Source organism: Patagioenas fasciata, chromosome 9 (assembly GCF_037038585.1).
Source record: "Patagioenas fasciata isolate bPatFas1 chromosome 9, bPatFas1.hap1, whole genome shotgun sequence".
Taxonomy (NCBI): Eukaryota; Metazoa; Chordata; class Aves; order Columbiformes; family Columbidae; genus Patagioenas; species Patagioenas fasciata.
Window position 1 is genome coordinate 10697569 of NC_092528.1, and position 27703 is coordinate 10725271.

Genomic DNA, 27703 nt, shown 5'->3' on the forward strand with positions numbered 1-27703 from the left:
TAAATCTGGTTTACACAAGTGAAGAGTCAGAAGCCATGGTCACAGAGCAGTGCTCCTCTTCCAAGAAATCCATAACTATATGCATACACATATGCAGACACACACAGGGTATGAAGTTCAAAGGCCTGAGGCTGAGCTAACTTAACCCCTGAGCAGTAGTTCAGGTAGGTGCAAACAAATCCACCACCCTGTACAAGCCCTTGTGACATTTACAGAGATGTCTTCAAGAGCTAATGAACTGCCAGTCAACTGGCCTGCAATCATACTACTAAAATGAATCCTTCAGAATACTAATAGAGATTGCAAGCAATAATTTACAAAAAGGTTCTGCATGGATTTTCATTATATCTAAAGAAGTATTTGAAAACAGAAGTCTCGAAGAAGGGGGTATTAATTGCCAGCAGCACAGCAATCCCTGTACCAATGAGATGTCAGTGAAACACGGGCTTTTTCAGTCCTATATCACACCGCAATTATGCCTCCTACTTTTGTTTTAAAACCTACTTTTGAGGCTAAGTTAACTATTGGGTATAACACAGAACACAAGGACTCGTTAGGGAGCAAAACTACCTCCACACCATTTTTCGATAAAGAAATCTTATATTCATTTAACAAGCTCATAGTCATTATTCAGACATTCTAAAGTTTATGTAAAGTTCTTCTCCATTTTTCCCTCTGATTGGCTTAAACTCTGAAAGACTTAAGGTGTATAGCTCTCGCTGACTAGACATTTCCTCCCAATTCAGTATACCTGAATATGGCCCTTATTGTCAATGTATTTTTTACTCACCAGTGTGTCAAAAGTTACTAAATAAATATTTACTTGCATTTTAAACCGAGAAATAAAGTACTGAGTCTTCATCTTGTCTCTCCAAAGATCTTATCACAATTATTTAGTTACTCGAAACATTATTAATAGGACTACTCATTACTTCTGTTTCTTATTATCTCTTTTGTGTAGTCTGTTTTCTTCACTGCTTTCACATGCTGATGTTTCACTTCCCTTTCACACTGTTAAATGCCATATATGGTGAAACTATGCACATTTACTTCTCTACTTAGTTCCCAAATTCTACTTTTTGTTGTGTGCTTATTTAATTTTATGTAAATGAGAACATATTAGTAGAGTTAAGCAAGACTAAACAATTTTTCAGTAATTGTTATGAGCCCTTTTGTGAAGCAACTTCCCACTATGTTCCAGATACCTAAGTCTGTGTTCTTTATGATTAAAACAAAATCCAAAGGGTGGATAAATATCAACACTATTTCATCACCAGTAAAATATAATAAATATAGTAAATACTAAACATAGTCTTATAAATACTATAAAGTAATCAATAACAATATTTGTTGTAATGAAAGAAAAATTGAAGCATCTAACAGAGTTAACCTTCAGCTATACCCCACACTCAAGAGCAAATCTATCAGGCTTTTTAGGTAATGAAACACTTTGGATTTAAATTTTCTCTTACTCTCTCCTCTGTCATGTAGAGAGGCTTCTGTTGCCTCCTACTCTAGTGCTGAAAACTCAGGGTATTATCAAAGGACTTGCATGCTATATGCCAGAATGTGCAAATTCAGATTCTTAGTGTGCGTATGGAAACCCTGCAAGAACCTCAACTGTGTTTCAGAACAGAGAGGGAGCATCACTAGCGGGATGTGGAAGCAAGACGAGCAGAGTTTGAAGAAAGCAAGGACAGCCACCCTCCTGCTCCTATTAGCTGCTCAACAGCAAACCTGATACGCATTTAAAGGGGTGAGGAAACACAGGCAAAACTGAACAGAAAACTTAATAGCAAGCCTGAATGCAAATTTGGGGTTTGGGTTTTATTCTTGCACTTCCTCTGAAACACTGAAATGACAGAAGCTTTATGATACCCCTATTCCTTCTAGCCCTTATGTATGAATTTCAGATTGGCAATACAATGGCAATCCATGCACAGTTTGAAATATAGAATGTATCTGGGAGTGATTTTGAGACCAAATTTTCTATATAAAATTTAAAAATCAAGTTCCCAGGTTCTAATATAATCTTTTGCATTAATATCATATTTATAGCAGGATTATCTTACCCCTTCCATTAAATACTTTTTCATTAATATCATAAAAGCTGCAATGCAGTATATATTGGCAGACTGTCGCCCTTAATGGCTCTTTATGTAAAAGTTCTATAATCTTCTCATTCATGTGGTACATCCATTATTTAAAAAGAAAAAAGTGTGTGTCTACCAAAGCTTCTGTCTTCTTTGAGCTGATAAGTAATTCCTAGCATCACCAACATATTTTTTTAAATTCCCCTCCACATTAATAAACTTACTTAGGTTTCATTATGACCATTACTACATATCAATAATAGGAAGAATAACTCAACAAGTGTGTGGCTACCAGGCTCTACTCATGGAAGATTGCTTGGGTTTTGGGTGGGTATTTTGAGGATTTGTTTTTTTCCAGAAACAAACGAACGAACAACAACAACAACAAAAAAACACAAAAACCCACATAATTTAGCAAGACAACTCATAATATTATATAATTTAAGAACCTTAAATTTGTAGAACTCCTGGACTAGAAGCAGGTGAGTGCTTAAGTGGGAGGAGAGGAGGAAAAGTGGGAGAGAGGGAGGAAAAAAAAAAAGACAACAACCCTCTTCTCATCAAATCAACAGTTTAAATCTGTATTTGGATCTAAAAGTCAGATTTGAATAGTATTCAGAAGCTTTACACCACTTTTAGACATACCACCTAAAATTATAGAACACTTGATGTAGAAAAATAAACAAACAAAAACCACACACTCCCAAACCCTCAATTTTCATCAGCTGCAATGCTCAGCATAGTCATTCAGACTATATGGCATCTTTCAGCTTCCTTCATTCATTAAAAGGTTACATTAAATAACTATCTTTCCTATAGCCTTATTTCTGACAGAAGTAAAACCTTTGCATGGCAGTAGGGAACACTGCAGTGAGAAATTTACTTCAGTATTCTGAGAAACAGAAGAGCTATAGCAGTACTAGAGCTGTAACTTGCCCTAAGTACCCTTTTTTTTCAGTGATTGCCACGTGTATTCCCCTCAGCGAATTTCACACTAACAGTAGCAACAACTATGACCCCATGTGACAGCAGCACTAGCAGAGCACCAAAATACTTGGGGAATAAGCTACTTCCACGAAGAGAGCGGGCTGCTTGGCAGATCTCTAACACAGGTGAATGCCTTCTGACCCTTGGCATCGTAGATGCTGTGGTGAATAGAACTGCTCTAACCAAATTAAGAATAATTCTATATTCAAGATAATCAAATTGCAAAGCAGTTCCTCACACTGAGATGAGCCATGAACAGCAAGGTGGAAAGAAACTCCAAACAGTAATAGTGGTAGTAGTATACAAGCTATATAAATCTGGGCACATAGGAGAGTGCTGGAGCAGCAGCATTTGTACTTAAGAAAGTGATTCTTCAAATATGCCAAGAAATCAGAAATAAAAAACTGACTTTTGCAAATTGAAAGCAAAGGCTTTTCAGTTTTCACACAAACGATAGTGGTTTGACCACGATAAAAATTTCACACCATCACACTTGACAGTACAAGTGTGGTTTACCAAGGGCTACAAGTCTTGAGGAAAGACTTGAAAAATATTTGCCTTAACTTCTTTCAAATTCTCTCCCATGATAAGTCAGAAAGAAAACAAAGCCCTTCTATAATCCTATTTTACTTCTCACAAGTAAACCACAGGGGAAAAAAAGGTACATCGCAGTACAAGAGAAAATTAAACACCACACCACTTCATTTGCCACTGCACCCTAAGAAATCTTTCTACAGATTAACTGGGTCTATTAATCACCAAAATGTAGAAGCTTGAGCTGAAATTTTCAGGAATGCTGCTGTTTCTGAAGACTCCTTCTCATATAAGGGGTCTAACCAACCATACTGTCTGTTTTTCAAGAAAACTGTTGTTAAACAGGTAGAAATCCTTCATTACTCCACAAATAGAGTTAAAAAGCACAGTAAAAGTAGCATGCTACTTTCCTGGCCAACAAGCCCCAATTAAATTAACAACAAAGAAGCAACTTTGGGCATCAAGTGAGTGGAAAATTTTCATAATAATTGGTATATATTAGGTTTGGCCCTTTCCGGCTTTATCAGTATAGCACACACAGCCTGCAGCTCTCATTCTCATGAGCCAGCAACCCCAGAAGATGAGTCTTAACCAGTGATATACCACTACTTTAACAATGGTCAAGTAGTGATGGGAAGATAAAACGAACCAACAAATGCTGAAGGCCTCTTTAAATTCTGTAGTTGCATGCAATAAAAGTTGACAAGCTATCGAAGTACAAATAAATCTGAAAATACAGCAAGACAACGTGTGAAATTCACATTAAAAAGAAAGTAACTTGAGGACACTGAAATGATTGGCCGCAGTGACACACTAAGGCAAGAATTGCTTTGCGTTCTCATAAAATTTACCTAGAAGTTAACTGGAACAGGAACATTAACTCAGAGGAAACAGCTATAAATAGAAGGGGGTTAATCACTCAAACTTCTATTCCCATGACAACAATACACTAAGGATTCTAACTTTTTAATCTTTTGATACTTTAAAAATACTTTAGCTGTTGTACTACAGTGTTTCTACCTACTTTTATTAATAATTCCTCCTGTTTTTAATACAATAAAGGAGATTTTCTTTCAACAAAAGCATTCTCGCAGATACTAGGCAAAGTAAGGCTGTGCAGAAGCTGAGATGATCATATGTGGCCACCCAAATGGATTTTTTTTAAATGGGACCACTTAGAAATACATTTACCTTCTCTCTATCCTAATACAAAGCACATAAAACCTATTTCCTGTCCATTTCAACTCCCAGAGCTGCTACAAAGTATTTTTTAATTAAGTGTTTGCATTTATCCTGAAGTGGCATCTCACATACTTCAAGGTCCAAGACAGTTGACATTATGTATGTTCAAGGACATAAACACAAGAAAAGTTTACCAAGAAAAGACAACAAAGAAAGAAAAAAGTAACCACCTCATCCCCAATGCACAGATGAAAACAGACTTGGAAATAGAATCTAATTATTACAAATCCCTAGCCAGTGTATTTCTCACCCAAGTGAATGAATGTTGAAGCTTTCAAGTCAAACAAAATGGAGTAAAGGAAAAAATTGAGAGTGAAAAGTTCTTAATTTTAAAAGTGCAAATAGGTAAGGACTTTTGTCATCTTGCGGTTAACAGCAAAACAAATACAAAGTGAGTTGCAATTCAGTGTATTTCCAGTGACAGAAATTATGAAAGCACCCAATATGCGCATTTGATTTCAAAAAATACAGAGCTGCTGCAAATCTTGATGAAACTAGTACAAATTTGGATGAGAACTGATGAGGAAAAGACCTGATTGTGGTCTTAACATTACTTCTAACTTCTTAAGTTACATCTTCATATTCATGCAAATCTTGTTTTTGCTGAAGAATTCAATTCCTACTAAATAAACTTTCCTTTTTATGCAGTACTTTCCTGCTACTCTTAATCACTGTAGCTCTTCATGCACCAGATTTATTTACAGCACACAAAGGAAGCAGAAATTAGTGTAGTTATCAAAACAGACTGCCGTATAAAAATAAACAATTTTTATATACTTACATTAGCTGAACTCTAAGAGCTTAGGCAGAATCACATTGGGTATTAAAAAATAGGACCCTAACACTTGAAGCAACAATTCAGTAAAGAAAAATGCTTTTATTATTACCCAGGTAAAAAATAAATTGCAATCACCACGTTGAGCTTACTAAAATTTTCAGCATAGCTAGATATTACCTAATTCAACTGCAAATAGACATTTTTAATTAAAAAAAAGGACTTCCTTATATTACTACCACTAGTAGTAGATGTAAAACAGTGCTTCTGAAGTGCTAGGGAAGTAAAACTGGCCTAGGATGAAGACTCGCCATATTCCATACAGTTTAATACACATCTTAAAACTAGTATATCTTCATCTTTAAATAACATCTGAAATTTTGCAATAGATACAGTTCGCAATCATAATAACATTATTAAAGAAAAATCGGTTATGTACATGGACGCAGATCATTAGGATATCAGAAAGTATGTTTTTATTTTTAATAAAATATAAAAGCGCTTTTGTCAAAAGCATTGAGTTTGTTTTACGTGGATATTGAAAAGAAGCTGAACAATATCAGCCTGCTGAGAGCAGATAATCAGCCCCTCCTCATTTTTATTATTAACAACAGAAAGGAAAGCTTCTTTTTTTGCTAGCAAGAGTTCTGTGCCAAAAATTAATGTACCATTTGCTGCTGACAATCTGCCAGACTAATGATGCTTTTCTTCACTCCAGAGGGTTCAGCAACTACTACTAGTCACTTTCCAGTCAGCATTTATCACAGATTCCCAAATACAGTCCTCCCATTAAAAGAAAAACAAGACAGCTCCTCTCCGCACACATACACACACCTCTTCACACTTCAATTATTACTGTGAGTACATAATTTAAAATACTTCAGCAGATGCAGACAAACACTCTTCACCTCCTGATATTATGTCTCAATCCTAATGTCATGGTGCACATAGGACTCACATGAAACTCCCATTCAAACCTGACATAAGAAAACTGAAAGAATAAAATCATAGAATCACTTAGCTTAGAAAAGATCTACAAGATCTTCAGTTCCAACTGTAAACCTTACACTGCAAAGTCAATCACAGAGCACCACATCTACATGTCTTTTAAACACCTTCAGGGATGGTGACTCCACCACTTCCCTGGCAGCCTGTTCCAATGTCTGACAAACTTGTCCATGAATAAACTGTTCCCAATATGCAATCTAAACCTTCACAGCACAACCTGAGGCTGTTTCCTCCTGTCCTACAGCTTGTTACTTGATTTTTAGATCACCACACACAATGGAGAATCCCAAAGACCTTGCCCCCCTTAGCAACACCCATTTAAGTCCAAAAGGGATGTGAAAAATATAAATCAACATCCCAGCACCAGCAGAGAACAAACAATATCGTGAGCCTTCTTCAAGCACTGAAACACAGAGTACTGAAAAGCAAGCCTCCCAGCATCACAACTCCTACCACAGCAGCCCCCACATCTCCCCCATGTCCCTCTGGTCCCAGAGCACTGAGCCCTCACCACGGCAGTCAGCTCATTTCCCAGCCTGGACCTCACCTGTCACTGCTGGTTTCCTTTCCTCACACAGCTGTCACCAGAGACTCCTTTCTTCTGCAGATTCCATTTTACAGAATAGAATACTTTGTCAAACACAAATTATTTCTAATACACATCCTCAGGACAGGGCTCCCCAGGGCACTATAAGGAACTAGCCTGTGCCCCCAAGAAGCAGCAGTCCAAAAAGACAAGACACTTAACAGAGTGAAGACTCAAACATAGTTAACATACAGGTCCTTAATTTCTTTGGGTTGGGAAGGAAATAACTGGGGACCTGGGGAGAAGGAATAAGCCAAGAGTAGTAAATGTAAAGACAGATTATAAGATGAAAAAAAACCAAAACAAAACAAAAAAACACGGGAATACTGAAAGGTGGGTGAAGTGGAAAAAAGTACAAGCATAAAGATCAAAGTGCTTTTCAAAAACAGGAAGGAATTTGAGGCATGAAGCCAGTCAGGAAGGGGATACAGTAGCCAATATGATTTTTAAATAACATTTTATGTGCGTCTTTCTACCACATCAACTTTGTACTTAGATTGAGTTTCTACTAACAACATTTACTCTTGTTTACCTGTTCTCCTCTGTGCCTGTGCCCATGTGTGTATACACAAACCACAAGCTAACTCACAGCTGGCTGGAGGACACACAACACTCAATAGTAATATTCGTATCACCAACAGAAAACCATCATACTGCACTGCCTGAAAGCAGTCTTTGAGGATTATTTGTAGTGACACAAACGTAATCAGTTTTTAAAATCAGGTATGCTCTATATCGTTCTCTTATTAGCATTCTATATTCACATACATCAATTTCTTAAAATAATACAGCACATTTCAAAATATCACCTTTCATTCTTAGAAAATTAAATAATGCAATGTTATCAAAATCCATCTCTCAAGAACCTTATTTACAAAATATGAAACAGACCTTGCTCAATAGATCGCTACCACAAGAACTTCAAGCACTACAAATGTTACCAGTTGTTTTATTTTCTATAAACCATCCACCTACTCTGATTTTCAAACAGCTTCTAGTACTTTGTAGCTGTTGACAAGCACAAGTCTTCCTCATTAAATCTGTCACAAACCCACTTGACAGCAGGACTGTGAGCCTATTAAAATGTCAGGTCGATCCTACAGAACGACAGCTATTGTACATTCCAAACAAAAGCGCTGCAACTATTCTCATGCTTGTTTTAAAAATATTTCATTGCTTCATTGAAGATATCTTCTGTGCAGTCAAGAAAACTTTCAGAAACTCTGAAAATCAGCAAATGCCTCATAACAATAGTGTCCTAAAACCAAAGACGCACTAATATTCTTATTAATACTTGTTAACTGACAACACAAACCACAAACACTCCCATGACTTCCACAGAACTATTTAGCTGCCTCTACTATCCAAACAAGCTATTGCACACATGCTGCCAGTTGATGCAAACTCAGAACTTGCCTCATCTAACTCATCTTTGAATCCTCTTACAGTTTGTTGTCGTGGTTTTGTTTGTTTGGTGTTTTGATTTGGTTTTTGGGTTTTGTTGTTGGTTTGTTTGGGTTTCATTTGTTTGTTTTTTTCCATTTTAAATCCAGTGGATATATAGTGCCTGGGGGCAAGGGGAGGACAGGAATGACCCAAAGTGAGACCAAACATTCAAGGTCCTCATCACTTGCAAATGTTCATCAGTTCCAAATTAATGCATGAAAAAAAGCCTCTGCTTGCTCCTCTGGATCCAAGACATCTGGGAACAAAAGCCTCAGGAGAATATTGTGAAAAGAAGTTTAGACTCCTGAATCAAAACCTTTGGTAGTCCCCAAAAGTAAACTTCAAAATACAATAATGAGCACACACCACTTACTTGGGTCTCATGAAAAAAGAAATTAGAAATCGTAGCATTGTCACCTCCTCCCCTGTTACAAGTAAACTCATGGAAAGAAGAAAGATATCATCACGTGCAGGCACAAAAATTAAACTGACGACACATTTTTTCTCCTATTACAGGGCATTTCTTTCTGAATCAACTGTCAGTTTCTGGAAAAAAAAGCTTATTTATAGAGCTATTTTATGTGCAATATTCACAATTCTTCATGATCTCTTAGAAGTGCTTTATTTTTAGGGGTAAATCTATCTGATCAGTTCAACTCACTCCTTCCTGTCCCAAGGAACTATACCTCCCTTGTTCAGATTTGCTGTTTTTAAAAAAAAAAAAAAAAAAGGAAGAAAAAAGGAAAAAAAAGAAAAAGAAAACAAAAAAGAAAGAAAAAATTAAAACAAAAAAAACAAAGAAAAAGAGAAAAAAGAAAAAAAAAGAAGAAAAAGACAAAAAAAAAGAAAAAAAAAGAAAAAAGTGAAGCAGCAAAAATCTGGGGATTATTTATCAACCTAAGATGGGAAGTAAAACTGTTCAGCATTACAGCAACACAGTAATGTTACACAGTAAGTTACACAAGCATAAAACTAGATACTGATATCTCTGATAGAGTTCCTTTCAGATATTTTGATACAGAATTCACAAAGCTATTCTAAAAACCAGAATAGCTATTGCAAATAATAGCAAGATTTTCTGGAAACAGAAGAGCACCCTTAATTCAGTTTCACAGTGAAAATTTAATGCAACATTATCAAAAATGCATGTTTAACAATTTTGAAAGAAACAGAAGCAAGCTCTAAGTAGCAAACTTACATTAAGTATACTTTGCATCAAGAGAAAAATTACAGTACTCATCATTCTTATACTCTTTTTGAAATAGAAAAAATATTTCTATATATGTAGCTTTAGCTCCAAAGACACAAAATTACTCCTGAGTTCAATTAATTCACAACTTTAAGTCAAGAGTATCTAAGATAAGAAAGTGAATAATCAAAATTCTCACAGTTTCTCCCTTCCCCTCCAAACCCCTGCCCCCTTTTTTTCCCTTTTTATTACAACTGAAAAATATTTGTGTAATTTTCCTCTCCCATGGCCAAGCAGTCAAAGCCTCCAAGTAGAAGTAGCAAAGACTACCTGAGGACAGTCTGGGTCCTCTATTTGCATACAACCAATTTAACCAGAGGTCATATTCTGTACCATGCTAGCAATTAAACTTTGGTTACTTAAACTGCCAAAACCAAAATAAATAAACAATATGCATGCCCCCTCAACAAAACTACCAGTGAGATACAGTGTAATTGCTCCAATCCTAATTCTCAAAGGAAGCTTTTTTTGACACATCAGCATCACTATTTGTTTCTTTAATCTTCTGAAGCCACTATGTAAATTCAATTATTTTGGTAGCTACATATCTGCAAGTATTTGCATATGAAGGCCTCACTCTGCAACTTTAACATATGTAAATGGAACCACATTCCTGAATTTATTTCCACCAAAGGTTGAGATATAAAGACTTACCCATGTAAATCTGATAGATTGTAAAACAGATTGGTCAACCTTGCACATGAACTAACTGGTACTTCAGGCATTATACAAATAGACGTAACCTTAACCTTGCAGGATCTCTGATTTGTGATAGCTAACAGAACCACAACTTTGTTACCTGCTGTTAATTTTGGACCATAATTTTGGACCACCTTGCCAACTCAAAGCAAAACTACCTGCTTACAAGTTACAACTCCAATTTCTGAAAATTAATTTTAGAAAACTACTAAATTTCTAATGCAATTGTTTAACCCAGTCGGCCTCTAATACTGAATATTTTTTAGCCTCCTGTGATTCGAAGTCCTCCTATTCTGAGGCAAGAACTGAGATTTGAGATGTAGTCTGTAACACCATGTGTGTCAATATTCCAACTGTATCAGTTTGAGTACAAACACACATTTACTAAGAAAAAAAAAGGGGCAAACTTTCCTATGTAACTGTGAAAATGACGGTTATTTCAGATTTTTCTATGCAGGACTGCCTGCTTTCACAGAAATTGCCAGTTGTGAAAAATGGTTAACTTCACAGTTTAACGGTCTGCTGCTACCAAGTGTGGCAAGTCAGAAAGTCAATCTCAAACTGAAGCAGCCCCATGGACTTTGCATAAAATACAATGCCACATTCCACAGCCCAACAACCTAGTATTTATTTTCAGATAAGTTAACCAGTGGCACCTTTTAGAGAACCAAGGGTAAAGCTTGCATATGTATCTCAGATCTATGAAAAAGTACTTATGCTACTTCAACTCTGTGCCTCTGGTCACTGAAGTAGACTATCAGTTTTCTAGCCAAACAGTCAAAACACCAACACGCATTTCCACCCAGCCTCTAAACAATAACAGTATTTTTCCTGCACCCTCCTCGTGTATATATAACATCTTGACAGCTTGTATTTTTACTGCATTTTGTTTTTAAATTTCACATTTGTGAAACAGAGCATACTGCAGACACATAAACTTTAAAAAAAGCATGCAACATCTCACAAGCCTATTGACTCTAGGTTCAACTTCCAAGAACAGGAAAAGAGTAGCAGAGTGGTGAAATCAGGGAGAAGAGACAGGGTACCTTCTCCCTTTACTATATTACAAGAATCAAAGAAAGATTTTTTTTTTTTAAGGTTTTCCTACACTAGAATTTGGAGTTCTGCCAAAAGTCTATAGACAATTAGAGAACCAACAAATTTATGACATCAGATATTCCAAGGAAGTGAAACCTGACTTAACGGAAGTGATTTTTATTTAAGAAAACCAGATATTTAAATAGACATCGACAAAAATATTTTAAGACCATGTATGGAGGAAGTTCCTTTAAAAAAAAAAAAAACATATATATATATATATAAAATGTTTATTTACAAGCTGAAAATCCACCCAAACATGTTTCCAAATCAATTCACACCAAAACATTCTTGATATTACCAATATCCCTGATATTCTTTTTAAAAAGGTCAAAAAAACAGTTACCAAAGAATTTTTGTTCAATAATTCTTTTCTTTCTCTAACTCTTATGAAAAGCACTGCTTCCTGGCATGAATCTTCCAAAGCCCGAAAAACCATTGTCAGTGTGAAGCTTCTAGATTACAGTTTCCAATGGGCCTGGTGATTGATTCCCTGGCCACCTTAATGCATTCCACTAGACTTCGCAACCCTTTGACAAGTGTATGGATGTTCAATATTTCTTCATATGTAATTTTCCTAAAAGCAAGTTTTATCTCACCTTTCACTAATTTTTGAAGACCCACAGCTGTGGGAGACTCTAGCTAATACTGCAAACCGCAGGCTGACCGAATTTTTATGACATCCTTCACGTATTCACGTAGCTTCAAGCCCTAAATTACAGTCCTGAAAACATAAATGTGTTACTGGGGTTTCTAGTAATGCTCAGCTTCAAAAACTTCCTAAACCCAAATAAAGTTCAGTATCAACAGTGTAACAGAAACACTGACTTAGTACATAACATTTACTTCGGTTACACTTATCAGTTCCCAATGAAATAAACTCATCAATGTATTCGGTGACAAGAAAAGTTGGTAAACGCACAAAAGTTCTGGTAAAAAAAAAAAAACCCTAAGCTTTCTTGAGTTTGGAATGTATCCAGCATCAGTCTGTAAATACACATGTCACAGAGAGTCAGACCAGCGATTCTGGTGTGAAAGGTTTCCGTTTCTCTTTTAGGAACTCCTTAGGACTAATCAAGATTTATTCCTCCCTTACACGGGAACAAGTCCTCATCTGCAGAAGAGTTTAATTGTCACTTAAGAAAGTATACAGGGACAGCACACTGCCAGTGATCGCTCTGTGCGCTGCCCACTCCGGGCTGCGCAGAGTGAGCATCTGACTGGAAATACACATCACAAACGCTGCTTTCCATGCAAATTCCTGTGGTTCAGAAGGAAAAACAGTGCTCGGAAACTTAGCTGAAAACAGCCAGGAGGATCGAGTAATCTAAACGTCACGTTAAAAATCACAAAGCAATCACTAAGAGTTCTCAGCCGGGAAAGATACATCTAAAAAATCACCAGGCTCAAGGCGAAGACCAAGCTGGTCCGGCGGAACCTCGCAGAGAAGGCGCTCAACACCTCAGGGGCCGCCGAGTGCGAGCGGAGCCCCCGCGGCTGCGGAAGGTCCGCACCGGAGGTGGCACAAGGCGGCGCCGCCCGCGCCCGGCACGCGGGAGCGCGGAGGCCGCGCGGGACTCCGAGCCGGCGCGCGGCGCAGCGGCGAGTCCCGGGGCGGCTGCACAGCGACCCGCGGGACCGGGGCGCGCGGGATGCGCGCGAGCCACTTGTTGCGGCGGCCGTTACCGCCGCGCGCTCCCGCGCAACGCCGGCTCGCGGCATGGCAGCGCACAAAGGCGCCCGCGCGCCCCGTGAGGCGGCCCGTGACCAGCGCGAGGCCGCCGCCGCCCGCCCCGGGCCCCGCACCCCCCCGAAACCTTCCCCCGCAAGGTTGAGCAACTGCCGTGTCGCAACGAGCGGCAGCCGAGAAGTGGTCTCTTCCTCCGGAGCTCGGCGCCGCGGGGCGGGGAGGGACCGAAACGAGCCAGCGGCGGTGGCAGAGGGGAAGCCCCGCCGCACCCCCACTGCCACGCAGACCTGACCGCCCGCGGATGCCCCACCGGTCCGTCCCGTCACCCCCGGAGCGCGGCACGCACCCCGCGGCACAGCCAACTCGGGCCGCCCAAGTCTCCCGGCCCGCGTTGTCCGCGCACACCCACCTGTCCGGGCAGCGGCCGGCGCCGTCCCCTGCGCCGCGCCCCAGCCAGCGCGGCGGCGCTGTCGCTAGCGGGAGCCCGCTCACTCACGCCGCCACCGGTAGCTGCTGCTGCCGCCACCGCCTCCTCCTCCTCCTCCGCGGGCACGGGGCGGGGGGGGGCGCCGGGGTTACCGTGGCAATCGCTTCGCCCTCGGGCTGGGCCCCGCCCCGCCCCCGGGGCGCGGGCCGCCAACCCGAGCGCAGCTTTCGGTATCAAACTGCAGGCGGCGGCCAATGGCGCGGCGCGTCCCCGCCCCTTCTGGGCTCTCCCAGGCCCATTTTCCCGTGGGGACCGGAGGTGGCCGCGGCGCGGCGGTGAGGGGCCCCACAGCCCGGCCCCGGCAAGTGGGCGGCGCCGGGGACCGACTGCACCGCTGGTCGGTGCCGGCCAGTGCTGCGGGGCTGGCAGCGAGGGGGACTGTCCTGCCTTGCCCGTCCGGGGGAGCGCCCGACGGGCGTCCCGTCGCGGAGCCCCGCGCGAAAACCCCTACTTGCGAGGTACAGCAGGACTCGCCCGCTCCCGCCGCGTCCCAGCCCCTCTTAGTCACGAGGAGTTTCATTCTCCCTCTTGTTCGGCACTCCCGCATCGCCTTTCCCACGCGTGGTTGCGAACACTGCAGGCGCCCGGCAGGGCAAGGGACGCGCGCCCTGCACCGCGTCCTGCGGCTCCACAGCCCCCGCCGGCTGGCAGCGGACCGAACCGCCTGTGTTCACACTGAAAAGGGCTCATCAAAGAGCAGCTCTCCCGAAGCAGCTTTTGGAAATCAGCAGGGAAGACCTCATTATAGCAGCTTATCGCCTTGCCAGTGGTTTCCGTGATACATCCTCATTTTAAGAGTCTAGGTGCTGAGCTCTTAAGAATAATTGCATTGAAGCTAGTACATTAAAAAAATAGGTCGTTTTCTAAGGCTTAAAAGACACAATCAAAGAAAAACAAGGTGGAATGTAACCAGTAATGAAACAACTTTTGCATGCAGCTTGCACCGTTCCCACCCACTGAAATCAGCAGCAACATTCCTACTGCCTTTAAAGAAAATAGGGCCAGGCATAGCATGTCCTTGTCCACATTCAAAAAGAGTATGATCATATTATGCATATTTTAACACCCCTATGTTAATAATCATGCTGTACTATTAGTCTTGTCTATTTTTTTCTCTGTTCATTTTTCCTGTTATTCCAGTTTTGAAAACAGAAAGATGGATGGATTTACTTCCTCATCAACTTCACCTACCAGTTTTCAAGGATCTAAAAATTCATTAAATTTGGATTAGAAAACATCTAGGGCATGTTTAATTGTTTGTTCCAAAGAAACAAACGAACCACAATATGGATTAACAGGAAATTTATGGGAAGGACAATGATCTCCCCACTTATTTCAGCAAACAGGGTTTTTGCATGAGTGGTGAGCACGCCATGCCAAATCTCGGTGGAAGGGCTAAAGTTAATGAGAAACCTTGCCTACCGCGTGTCAGTTGCCTTCCCAACCCGTCTGTTGTGTGTATCAATTAATAGTTCCACTTCTTGCTTTTAAACCAGCTCTGCTAAGGCCGCTCAGCACTACAGGCATTGTTTCTGAACGTCATGTTCCTTCTTCATACCGCAGGAGTGTGGTAACTTCACTTGACTTCCCTTCTTCCTGAGGAGGGAAAAAAAAAAGTCAGTAGATTTCAAAGGAAATTAACTGGTTTAATCAAGCAACCATACAGATCATGCAAAGACAGTATCATCTCCGCAGATTGTGTCCTGTATAATGAAGTTTAGTTAAGCACATTGAGCCACTTGTTTATTTTGTTTACATTGCTACTGGAATACAGTTCCGAAAAATAAGGTATTAATGAAATCCAGTAGTGCAAAAAGTCCCAGATATGTAACTTTTCAAACCATTGTAATACTTGTGGTTTTGACATTAAATATTCTAGATAGTCTTGGCCTAGATATTCAAACTTTGGCTCACTAGTTGGCCTCACTGATGGCAAATGGTTTTGTGCCTGGAAAGGCTAGATAATGTTTTTTAGAAAAGAGCTATTTACTCTGGATCTCACAACATTAGTTTGTTGTTCTACAGGATCCAGTGCAGTCTTTGTAAAGTGTAAATCAACTATGATGCGAGTGATTTACTAGACTGGGCAGAAAGCTACAACCCAGAAACTTCAAAATCTGTTTCCTGTGCTGCCATCTTTTCAATTGAATAATGATGCCTTGAGGTGTCTGTCATGCACAAAGCCCCAAGCACTTAAGAATTGTCTTGTATAGTCAATTTCTGCTATATCTATGAATATACTTCAATGAAATCTGCTAAGAGAGATTTTTTTTTCTGTAGGGCTGTAATCTCTGACTTCAAATTTCCTTTGCATTTTGTGTTTTAATGCCTCTAAATACAACATCAGTATTTAGCAGCTGGAGTGAAGAGCTCTCAATCAGTAGTTATCAACATATTTCAGACTGTAGTTTATCAACTTGCATGACATTCATGTTCTTGGCACACACGGAGTTGTTATGGACAGTGTGTGCAATATGGATACGGAACTTGTGTTGAAACATATGTTTTCATACCCTATGTGGCAGTGGAAAAAACCCTCAGACTTAAATGTAATTTTAATTTTCAATTTCCTTATCTTTTGATTCTCTTCCTACCCCCTTTACAAAACAACAAATGTTCTATTATTCTCACCCCCCCCAGGCTATTGTTACATGTGTTCTCAGTATAACAAAAGGGTTTTGTCTGAAAAGGCTGTATCTGAGTCATGTCTTTGCATGTGAAACAGCTGTACACCTAGGGCACATTCTTGGTCACTTGAAAATGTGTCATTTTCAGCATTCTGGGTTTACATTATTTTAGCCCTGTGTCACTGCAGTAATCAGAAGTAAGGAACTAACGCAAAAGTTGTCTGCGTATCTGCAGACATCACAGAACTGTGGCAGCAGACCTGGACAGAGGGAGAAAGAAAATGCAAGTGGAAACGGCACATGAAGGATGTTTGGCCCAATGTAGAAAAAGCTGGTGTGAAAAAAACACAAGTTAGTAAATCTGAAGGACAATGATCAAGAACACAGCTGAATACTGGGCAGGAGGTGCTTAGAAATAATTTATTACAAAACTTAAATGCTCCCAGGAACATGCTTCATGTCTGATACTGTAATACAGTGGCAACATCTACAAACCAAATCAGCTTTGGGTAGTTAATGCACATGAACATTTTGTGTCAAATACAGAATAAGATGAGAATCTATCATGAGTATTTCCTTAAAAAAAAAAAAAAAAAAGAAAAAAAAAAAAGAAAAAATACCCAACAACTTGTATTCAGAAACTGCATGAGCAATGGTAGAGAGAATAATGGTCACTCTACACCTCACGGTCTCATTCCTTTGTCAGTGTGGTGTCTGCTGTCATCCAAATAAAAGACTTTAGAATATCTCATGTATAAAAAATAACATGACAGTCCCCTAAGTAGTCACTAGAGGAAATCCAGTTTGGATTATAACATTCAAAAATAGCTTATCTGGAATCAACAAAACTTTTCCATTTTAAGTCCCTCTTTCATCTATACTAGGCAACAAAAAATGTTCCCTGTTGCCTCAGGTAGTAGGGCTGTTAACATTTGGGGGACAGAATCTCTCATTAGTCACTGAAATTTAAGAGGTGTTAATAAGCAGAAGCAAATAACTTTGGCATTACTGTCTCAAGCCAGAGATAATCACATAGATGTTTAGAAAAAATAAATCACAAGAATCAGGTTTAACTGTCAATGTCTATATTTAAGCTTCTAAAAAGGAAATACTCAGAGATTCCCAAGGAATTCCGTATGTTAAAAGTATGTTTACCTAAGTCTATACATGATTGCATATACTAGGTTAGAGTACTACAAAACATACAAATTATGCGAAAGCGAAGGTAGAGTATGTGCAGCTGATAAATAAGAGCTGGCCTGGACCTTCCCCACCCAACCCTGCAGAGATCAAAGCTGATGGTTGCCATTAGGGCCTCTGCATAACACACAAACTCAATTTTGGAAGCTTAACATTCCTTCAAAGGTGTTCTGTACAGTCCATTGGTCTCTTTTCCTGCGCTTGCACCCACGTGTGCGTCTATAATAAGCTTCTCTTTGTTTCTCACAGTGACTCCGGTGAAGGGGGAGCAGCAGCAAATAATGGACTGAGTGACATTCAGTACCAGACTGCAAATGCAGATGTCAGACAAAACGGATGCTGAATTTGGCTAATGAAGCTACAGCCTGCAGCAAGAGCAAGCAGCTTTTAGCAGTGCTTTGCTAAGCCAAGTTATTTAATGTGTGTAATATTCAGTGAAGAAGTTCTCTGAGAACTTACAGCCTATGTACAGGAGCCACAGAGGCAAACCTACAGCAGCACCTCAAACAGCCAGCAGCACCGATACTCAAATGTTCAGCATCCTGGCACTTCCCTGTTCAGTTCTGTCTACTGAATTCCATGTTTGAGGCTTCTCATTTTAAAATTGTAAGCCTAACTTAAATGACGCAAGTCACTTGAAATAGGGGCCCTCTTCCTCGACCCCCGGACCTCCCCTGGCCACTGTACCACACCAGAAGTACCAGCAGGGCAGCTGATGGACACAGTAGGCATGAAGGGCCTCAGCTCCTGCCCCTCTGCCCCGCTCAGACAACCTGCCTGAGCTGGCATCCGGCCACAGGCTCCAGCAGGAAAGAGGCCTTAACCCAAAGTTCTGGAGTACTGGCTTTGGTTGTGATCCCACAGAGCACAACTGCTTCTCTTGGGCTTCCTAAATCTGGGTTGTGGACCAGTGGAATTGGAGAGTCCCTCTGTCCTGAGGCTGCAAGCATGCCAGGGAGAGCTGGGAGCTGAACCCTCCTCCCCTACCCTTCAAACCCACCCCTAGAGGGTACATCATCATATTGCTTCCAAATCACAGGAACTCCAGGATCAGGAGCTCTTAGGCAGATACCTTTAAATGGTGGCATTCTTGATCAATCTATGCCAACTCTACTGTAATAAATCAGCAATTTTTTAATATCACTTATCTGTAGAGAAACTGGTTGAAAGTACGTAGTTGTCACTAATTCTATACAATAGTAAATGTATGTGTAGTCACTTATTTTCTGCATCTGCTCACAGCAAACAGAGGTTTCTGGGTATGGCTGTACTTCACAAGACAGCTTGTTCATGAGGTATGTGGACATCTACCTTATATCAGCCTGTGAAGATCCAAAAAAACTGCTCAGAACTAGGAAGAGTAAGGTCTGACTTTTTCTAAGCTGTCTGACTTTTTCTAAGCTGTCTGACTTTGCTGCTACTTTCTCTCTTTATATATAAATATCTCTAAATAGTTTTTCATTTTTCCAGTTTCCTCACACAGATTTTGCAAAAATAGTTCCATTAATCAATACAAAATAACTTCTTTTGTCAAAAGCATCTTGAATAGCTTGTGCCTAATAGAACCAGGACTTCTGTTCACACATAACCTCACACAACACAGGCAAGTCTCCCACCAGCTGTCATCTCCTCTGCCCACTTTATCGATCTGAACTCATACCCAATATTAACATATTTTTGTAATGAAGAGAAGCATAGGATTGTTAGAATTGCCAGTTTTTAGATGAGGCACTGAGTTCCCTTGTGTTATTTCTGCTGACTTTTCTAATCAAATATAAAGATCCCATGACACATTTTAACAAAAAGTAGGGCACAGCCGGCTTATTTATTCTTTTACTAAAAATAGGCTTCAATGTCCAGCAGCTTGTAATGTGTCAGATAGCACTTCAAGTGTAATAGCTGTTATACCTGCCTTGATACAACTATGTTACCAGTTCATCTTTGCAATATGCTGATTATGAAAATCAAACATCAAGCTTCATATTACTTTAGTAGTTCCATTTTGCTAAAATGCTCACTAGGATTAGACTGTCCAACAATTGAAAAGGCAATAAAAGACCTTCCCATCCTTACAGGAGGAATTTCTGACACCCTTCCAAGCACAGCACGTTTTACATCTCTTGGGTTAATGGTGTATTACTGTTCTCAGACAGAGGCAAAGACTAGGAAGAGATTCATTATGGGAACTGGAACACAAATGGTTTAAAGAAATCCATATCTCTCCAACCTTCTTTATATATTTATTTTCTAGCTGGTCTTTTTGTTAAGGCTATTCTGAGAACAGATGTAACAACCTTGAAAATGAATAATGATCACAAATACTATTGAATCTATCACACTTTTTTATAACAAAGGATAAGAAATATGCTATATTAGTTCTGAATTTGACCTTGCAGAAGACTTTCAACTGATGTTTCGTTGAGTTTTCTTAGAGAAGCTAATTGTTCAGTCACAATGGTGTAAATCAGGGTTAGCAAGCCTTCGTTTCGTGTAGAACTGCCATGAGCCAGAAACCACGGAGTCTTTAGCCCCTAAATTACACCAATCTAGTTATCCTTTGAGCCAAATACATTTACTGACCTGCAGTACACAGTGAACACCACTTCTGAATTTGGTCACGTGCCATTTTCGTGTCATGAAAAACTTGCTCAAACACAAGTCTTTCTTTTTCTCACACAAGTTACATGTCATGTGCAAACCAAAGAAAGAGATAAAGCAAATGTGATATATTACTGCTACCGCAAAATACATGTACTGCATTAATGTTTCACTAGCCCATGGAAAAACATGATCAGTTTAATCTCATTGTTTATTACACACTATTAGAAAGCTAGTACATCTATACCTATCGATACCTACATATCAGAGCAAACTGAAAAAGTTAATGTAAAATTTTCAAAATCAGTAAGCACAAGAAAAATAACAAATTTTTACATGTAACATGCACGCAACTTAATTCCTCTAAAAATGTACATTTTCAGCTGCAAATGGACTGTTATTTTGAAACTCTATTTAAAAGTCTCAGATTTGAACTTTTCCCTGGTGAATATGTTACAATTTTAACACTACTTATGAGTTTCTATTTTTGAAGGAACTAACAAAACTACATATGTCTAGCATATAGGCATTCAAAAGGCATTTATACATTTCTTATTAAGGTTGTTTCAAGTGTGTAGAAGCCTTTCATACTAATTCATGTGCATCTAATCATATCAAACATTGTTTTGCTATAAAGCTGCTCTTCTACACTAAGATCAGTGCAAAAAGAGTCACTAAGACCCACTTAAGTCAGTGGGAACCAAGAATATTCAGTGCTCTGCTGGAACAAACACTTTAATCTCACAGTTTTGTCAATTTAACTTCCTGTGATCACAAACCATGAGACTTACCCTCAGAAAAATCAGCACTGACACATTTCAGAACAGCACCCACTAAGTGTTACTGACAACCACTAAACAACCAACAAAGGAGAGATTCTGGAATACTCCTAAAATGCCGGTACATCTTCCCAAGCAATGCTCCGCACAGCCTTTTGTTGCTACACACTCCAGTCATCCTGAATCAGAAAGACTTGTGTTATCTCTAGGAACTGTATTTTAGACAGTTTCTTCGAGATACGTATGCATCATCTCAATTTTTTAGTCTTTAATAGCTAATGTTACTAAATGTGGCTGGGTGCCACCAAATAAAAAAAAAAAATTAAAAAGCTGCAGCATAAGAGGAAAAGTGTATTATTACTTTCAAGACTAAGAAATTAAGCCTGCCTTCCTCTTTTGGAAACTCCAAGCTTTGTGCTAAATCACATTTTACAACATTTCCATGTATTGATTAACCATATCAAAGTATGTGTGTGTTTCTCCCACTCTGTCTGGCAATCTATCACAAGTCTGAAAGCTTCATTTATATGATGACTCATACACCTTTAGATTAAACAACTATACAGATGATGCCAAGTCTCTATTTATCGCAGCTTTGTCAGCGAAACAAATCATTCAGCAGGTGAATCATGAAATTACTGTCTGTGTGAATGCTAAGTAAACACAGAGGGAAGCAGAGAGATCCCAGCTTAGCTTCACGCTTCCCCATCTATTTCTCCTTCACCGTATCACTGAGACGTTGCTACTATGAACAGACAAACTCTTGCTTTTTTCCCCAAGGGCAGCCCATTTGGCTGCAGTTCATAAAGTCCTTCAGATGCATGAGGAAAACTGAAGCAAACGCTAAGTAGTTTGCTCAGGAGAGAGCACTTGCTGGGTACACCTCTGAGAGGGAAAGTGGGCTTTCGTTATGAGAAGTGCATCCATTTAAATGGCTTCACCATTTAGTATGTAGTTCCCCTGCTTGGAGGGGGCTCACAGGGGGCTTTTGTTGCGATTCTGCTCTACGATTAAGACAGACTGACAGGATATCACTGCTCAGAGAAATGGGGGCCATCTGGATGAGGTTAGGTCACCTCTGCAAGAGAACACATTCCAGCACTTCATAAAAGTGTGGCTGAAGAGCATTTTTTTAATTCCTGGAAAGTACCTCATTGCCAAAGAAGGCAACTATACTCAGGAAAATATTCCATGGGGAGCAAACAAACTCTTCTGCAAAGCCATTCCTTCTTGCTCCACCTCAGCTGATATTACACAAGTTGAATAATGCATGTCAAAGTATTAAGTAACATGTAAACATTTCCAGTAAATGTTTCTGCTTCAGGCCTTAGCTTAACTGGTATTACTTCCCTCTGTGATAGTAGAAAAATAACTTCCTCTGTTTTTCTGCACCTAAAGCTTAATATTAATGGAGCATTTCCTACCAATCAGTGACCGGAATCTCCCTCCTCCCCTATCTCCCAATATAGATTTTAAACCCTTTGAAAACTTACCTAATGAAGCCTTACTTAGAGATGTCCTTCTCTAAAGATCTCTGATTGGCCTCATGCCTATGCAATGGGGTAACATGGTGTCCCCAAAATATTACAATTCTGGTAATACGTTTAAAGACAACTAACAAATTCCAATCGGAAACAAGCTGGGTTCTTCTCATGCCACCCTGGCTTCCCATAATGAATTGTCTAATTATATTTTCCCTTCCCCCGATTTTGAGATTAAGTATTTTCACATGTTTTTCCCAAGGGTGTGACAGCACAGTGTTGGGAAGCTACAGTTCTTGTCAATTTGTTAGAGGAAATTCCCTTGGAATTTAGTATTGCTTTAGACCTGCACACTATTTGCACAGCATATGCCAGTAACTCCTTTTCCTTTACTGTCTATGACACTCCACAACAGGGGCAAACGCAATTCTGAACCAACTAACCAAAAGGGGATGTGCTTAAAAGCTAAAACATCACTGGGGCAAAGATGGGTTCTTGAATCACCTCAGTGAGGCTGAGAACCATTAGCCCCAAGGGAGAACTGCTCAAGGAAATTTCTGGGATTTTCCACTGGAATGTATACTTTCTCAAAGGATTTTCTGTAGCAGAGACTGACCTAGGGCCAAGTATCTCAGGAACGCCCAGGAAACATCACCAAATTCCACTCTGAAAAGTGCTTGGGCAAAAACTTTGAACAGAGCTGTTGAGTAGGAAAGTAAGTCATGCATTTTCTATAACTTTTTCCAAGTATAAATTATTTATTCTAATTTCTGCTAACTGCACAGGGCTGAGAGTTGCGGGGTGAGTTGGACTGTTCTCCTTTGTGTAAATGAATAGTTTTCCTGGCAATCAAACTTGCAGCCCAACTGAGGGCATGACACCGGCAGCACTAGGCATTACTTAGAGCGAAGGGTCTCACTGATTCTGAAACATCTTTCATAGTACACAAAGACGCTTGAAAAGGAAAAAAAGTTCAACTGATCTTCCAAGCTGAAAGTAGGGCAAACTAACACCGGGTTTTAATGGGGTTTTGATAGGGCTTCATTAGCAATATGGCATAACAAAGCACAAGAACATCCAAAGAACACGAGATTAATCACCTGTTGTGATGTTTGCTGATCATTTGGCTCCAATACAACTTTTGGAAGATTGTCTTAGAGTGAAATTAGTTTCCCTTGGTTTTGTTATTTAGTTGCAACAAGACTGCTCTCATAGACAAACTGCAACTAGTAAGAAATGTGGTCCTATTTGGGCAATACATGGAAATCAGAAATAACAGAGGACAACCTCCTCCAAGCCCTTTCTTTTCCCCTGCTTACAGCAACCTTTTTTTCCTGATCTCCCACATCTAGATGAGATCTCGATGAGCAATGGATTAGTGGTACTGAATATCACAGCTCCGAAGGCCACCAGCTCTCGGTAGGCTTCCTGCCTCTGCATAACTGCAGCACCAGTATCAGTCACCGTTCAAAGAAAACCAAGCATAGATAGGAAAACATGAATTATGGTCACCATAGCAAAATCAGATCACAATAACATGAGAACTATTGTGCACACCTCAGTAACTGATGTGGGCCTATTTTTATGTCGGGGCTTATCAGGACGGGCACAAAGCAAAAACCATGCCAGAACGAGCCTGTCCTGCTCATAAAATTGTTTCCAGCAATGCAGCAATGAGTTAATGATTGCCTTACAGCTATCACAGGAATGCCAGTGCTCAGTAAGGACTGTTTTGAAGAAAGGTTTTTGAATGCTACTTCCCTGCTGCTTTTAGTTCACCCAGAGAAGAGGAACTATTGGAAAGACCAAACCAACCGCAAACACCTTTGGAAAAAGCTTTGGGTAGCCACTGCTGCTTTCCTAAGAAAGAGTTACTCACTGCATTCTTAACTCTTCTATATCTGTGAAATAACTTTTTTTGGTGAAAGACCAATAAAACTATCGGTTTCCAGACTTCTAAGAACATTACTGCTCAGGCTGAGTGGACTCTCAGAAAGACCAGTGGCTTCTGGACTTTTCAAGAAATTATATTCAACTGAAAAGCTGTTTATTTTCACTCAGGGCACCCAGGGCACCAAAGCTCAGGTATAAATTCCCTATACAGTGAGGAATGTGATGACAGCAACAGAAATGCATTTGCACTCTCCTTTTTCTCCTCCACCCACCCAGGACTGGGTGCAAACAGCAGCATGTCCCCTGCCCAGACACGTCTCTCCAGGCCCCGGGGAAGGGGCTGGTGTCTGCTCCAGCCTCCACACCAGCAACCCACAGGGTAATGCAGGACGCAGTGCTGCAGACAGAGAAGAGGGGCTTTGCTGAGGGGGCTTAATACTGTGCACATTGCATACACGTATAGATGTATTCAATCCACTCCACCCTGCAACTTCACAGTAATTTGGCCTTCTATCTTTTAATGCATGCAAGAAATGACAGACCTCAGCCTGACATCCACTGGAACCTTGTTGTTCCAAAGCTGGGTCAGGCAGGACCACAGCAGGCCCTGCACAGCCTCCCAGCCTTCTTTGCATGAGTCCTATATACCACATCCCACCAGGCTGCTGGAAGCAGACTCATTATCTGGCAGATAATGATAACTAGGGAAGGCCAAGACTGGATGGTAATGAGAGCCTGTACACATTTGGCATATGGAAATGTTTACATATCTGTCTACTCCTAGGTCTGTATCCTTACTACTGTACACTAACTCACAGAGCTTCGAGCAGAGGACTTTGGCAAGCCTATATCAGCTGCAATCATCCGTATTTTGAACTACAGTGAGCTGCTAAAGCAAAGCAGGGCTGTAATACCATTAAATGAGAGCACACTGCCTTTAACTATACCATGCACATCCAACAGCATTTTTCATGCCACCATATCACTAGTACAAACACAGGATTATTTAAACTGAAACTACAAACACATCCTTACCTTGTCGTTAAACTATATTCAAAATTTATTTTGCCAAGTACAACTTCCAGGTAGGGTCAATCAATTATAGTGTGCACTAGAGGGGCATTTCATGCTGGCAAAAAGTGTCAAGTATAATATAATCTCTCATGCACCTTAAAAGTGCCATGTTTGTTCTCAAGCACCATTAACAACAAATGGATCCAGTACCTAGAACGGTCACAATACTGAAAAAGAAATCTCCCTACTGTAGTGAAAAGGTCTCTATTTGTAAAATATTGCCTGTTAACCTAACAAAAACCATCCCGTGCCAACCTCTTCTTGCAATATATCCAAAATAACCTTTTAAAACACTATAATTTAACATTAGTCCTTTCCTCCAATGATTTAACTAAACAGATATATACTTAACTTTAATGTTAAATATGCCTTTGTGAAAAAATCTTGAGTGAAGTATTAGAGATGCATACCTCATCTCTTCTAATCTTAGTCACAAATCAAACTACCATCTTTCAGAGATATATGTTAAAAAAGAAATACACATAGATACAGAAAATGAGGCCCTGTTACAGGATGTCAGGTGATCTATCAAAGAATATGCCATTATGCTTTGTGTCTCAGTCATTTTACACAAAGCTATGAATTGATGATGCTCAGCTAAATTATTATTTACCATAAACATACCTTGAAAAACTGAGCATGATTTTCTTTTGTTGTTTTCTCTCCTCCCGCCATGGCGACAGCTGAGAGAATAGACATGCAGTTCTATAGCGGCTTGGCCATATGAACTCTATTAAAAATTTGATTATTTTGAGTTGTTAAAGTTCAGGTGATAACCTCCCTCAAAAGATGAAAAAATATGAATAGATCCTAATTAGTATCTGATGAAGCAGTGAGGCTGTTGCAGTGTGTAAACTCAATTAGAATAACAATGCAGGGAGACTCAACAAAAGATGCTCTGTTTTTCTCATTACAGTGGGTAATAGATCCTCCAGGACACTGTCCCTCCCAGCGCTGTCAGCACACAGAATATTGTCATCCTGTCTCACTGTTTTTCCACTCCCTGCTAAGACATACCTGAAAAGTCCTTTTGTAGTGTAGCTTAAAAGGACAAACCAGTATCCCGTACTACCATACTACACATCTTGCCTGAAATAAAGTATTTTGAAATAAGTCCTTCTGGGCAAACTCTGCATGTATCACACCCTTAATAAGATGCGTCTTAACATAACATAACATTCAAGCACACGTGTTCAGTGAGCACATGTAAGTGTTACCACACACCTGCACCTGTTGCGTTGCCTGCAGACCATCAGAAACCTCAGCTATCACAACATTGCTCCTCTCAGTCTTTACACTAAACATGAGTTTTCCATCTGTGTTTCGTACTGATGGGAAAAACATGCTGTCGCAGCTGATACACATGACCACTACCAAACACACAGTACCAAAAAACTCATCTACATATTAGCAAAGTGCTTTGCACTTAGCAAATGATGGCACATAAACACATTAGGATTAGATTTAAGGCTTCTAAAGTCAGAAGGCTATAAATGAATGCCTGCATAGCAAGTTTATTGCCAGTTCTGCATCACAGCAGTTGCTTCATCAAGTTCTTTGACAGACACTGAGATAGTGAATATGTAAATTAACATTTTGCCTTTTTAATGCACAGAAAAACACCATTTGCTTTGTGCTCTGGGTCTGCACTGATCGATTCCACATATCCACACATGTAACCTTACACACATGAGCAATCCTGCCAAGTTCAACTGTCTTTCCAAACCAGTCTGTGCTCAGCACGTCAGGTTCTGTACATTTTGCCCTTTTCCAATTCATCCCATCTGTTTATAGCCTTTCCATCTAGTTGACTGTGATTTTCCAAGGTTTCAAATTCACCTTTTTCCTTTCAGATTTTCCTATCTGATGTTCATTGTAATGATATTAAGGGGAAATTTATTAAAGAACTAGCTTAACTAAATTTCTTTCCACAGTGTTTCTCCAAATTGTCTAGCTGAGTGTGACTTATTCAAAGGTATTTGGCAGAAGACTGTCATTTGTCAAGTTATTTTTCTAGTTTTTGTCAGTGTGAGTTTTAAAATCAGTATCAAATGATTTTGTGATATCAGATTAAAAAACAAAAGCTCTCTAGCAGAGCCGACATCTTTTAGTCTAACTCCTTAAAACTGCATGAGACAAATGAAGTACACAGTGGAA

The 27703-nt window shown here is 39.9% G+C and overlaps 1 protein-coding gene across 3 annotated transcripts in view; it reads right to left on the reverse strand.

The window, feature by feature from the left end:
• Positions 1–27703, reverse strand: part of PIK3CB (phosphatidylinositol-4,5-bisphosphate 3-kinase catalytic subunit beta) — a 91156-nt gene that overhangs the window by 55901 nt on the left and 7552 nt on the right. Inside the window, exon 2 of one of the 3 annotated variants that reach the window (XM_065845025.2) lies at positions 15317–15490. The gene's annotated coding sequence lies outside the window, so the exon portion shown is untranslated. Of the gene's footprint in view, positions 1–12316; positions 12335–13816; positions 13944–15316; positions 15491–27703 lie in introns of those variants that run through there. The other 2 variants (XM_065845026.2, XM_071812434.1) reach the window with 2 other exon arrangements.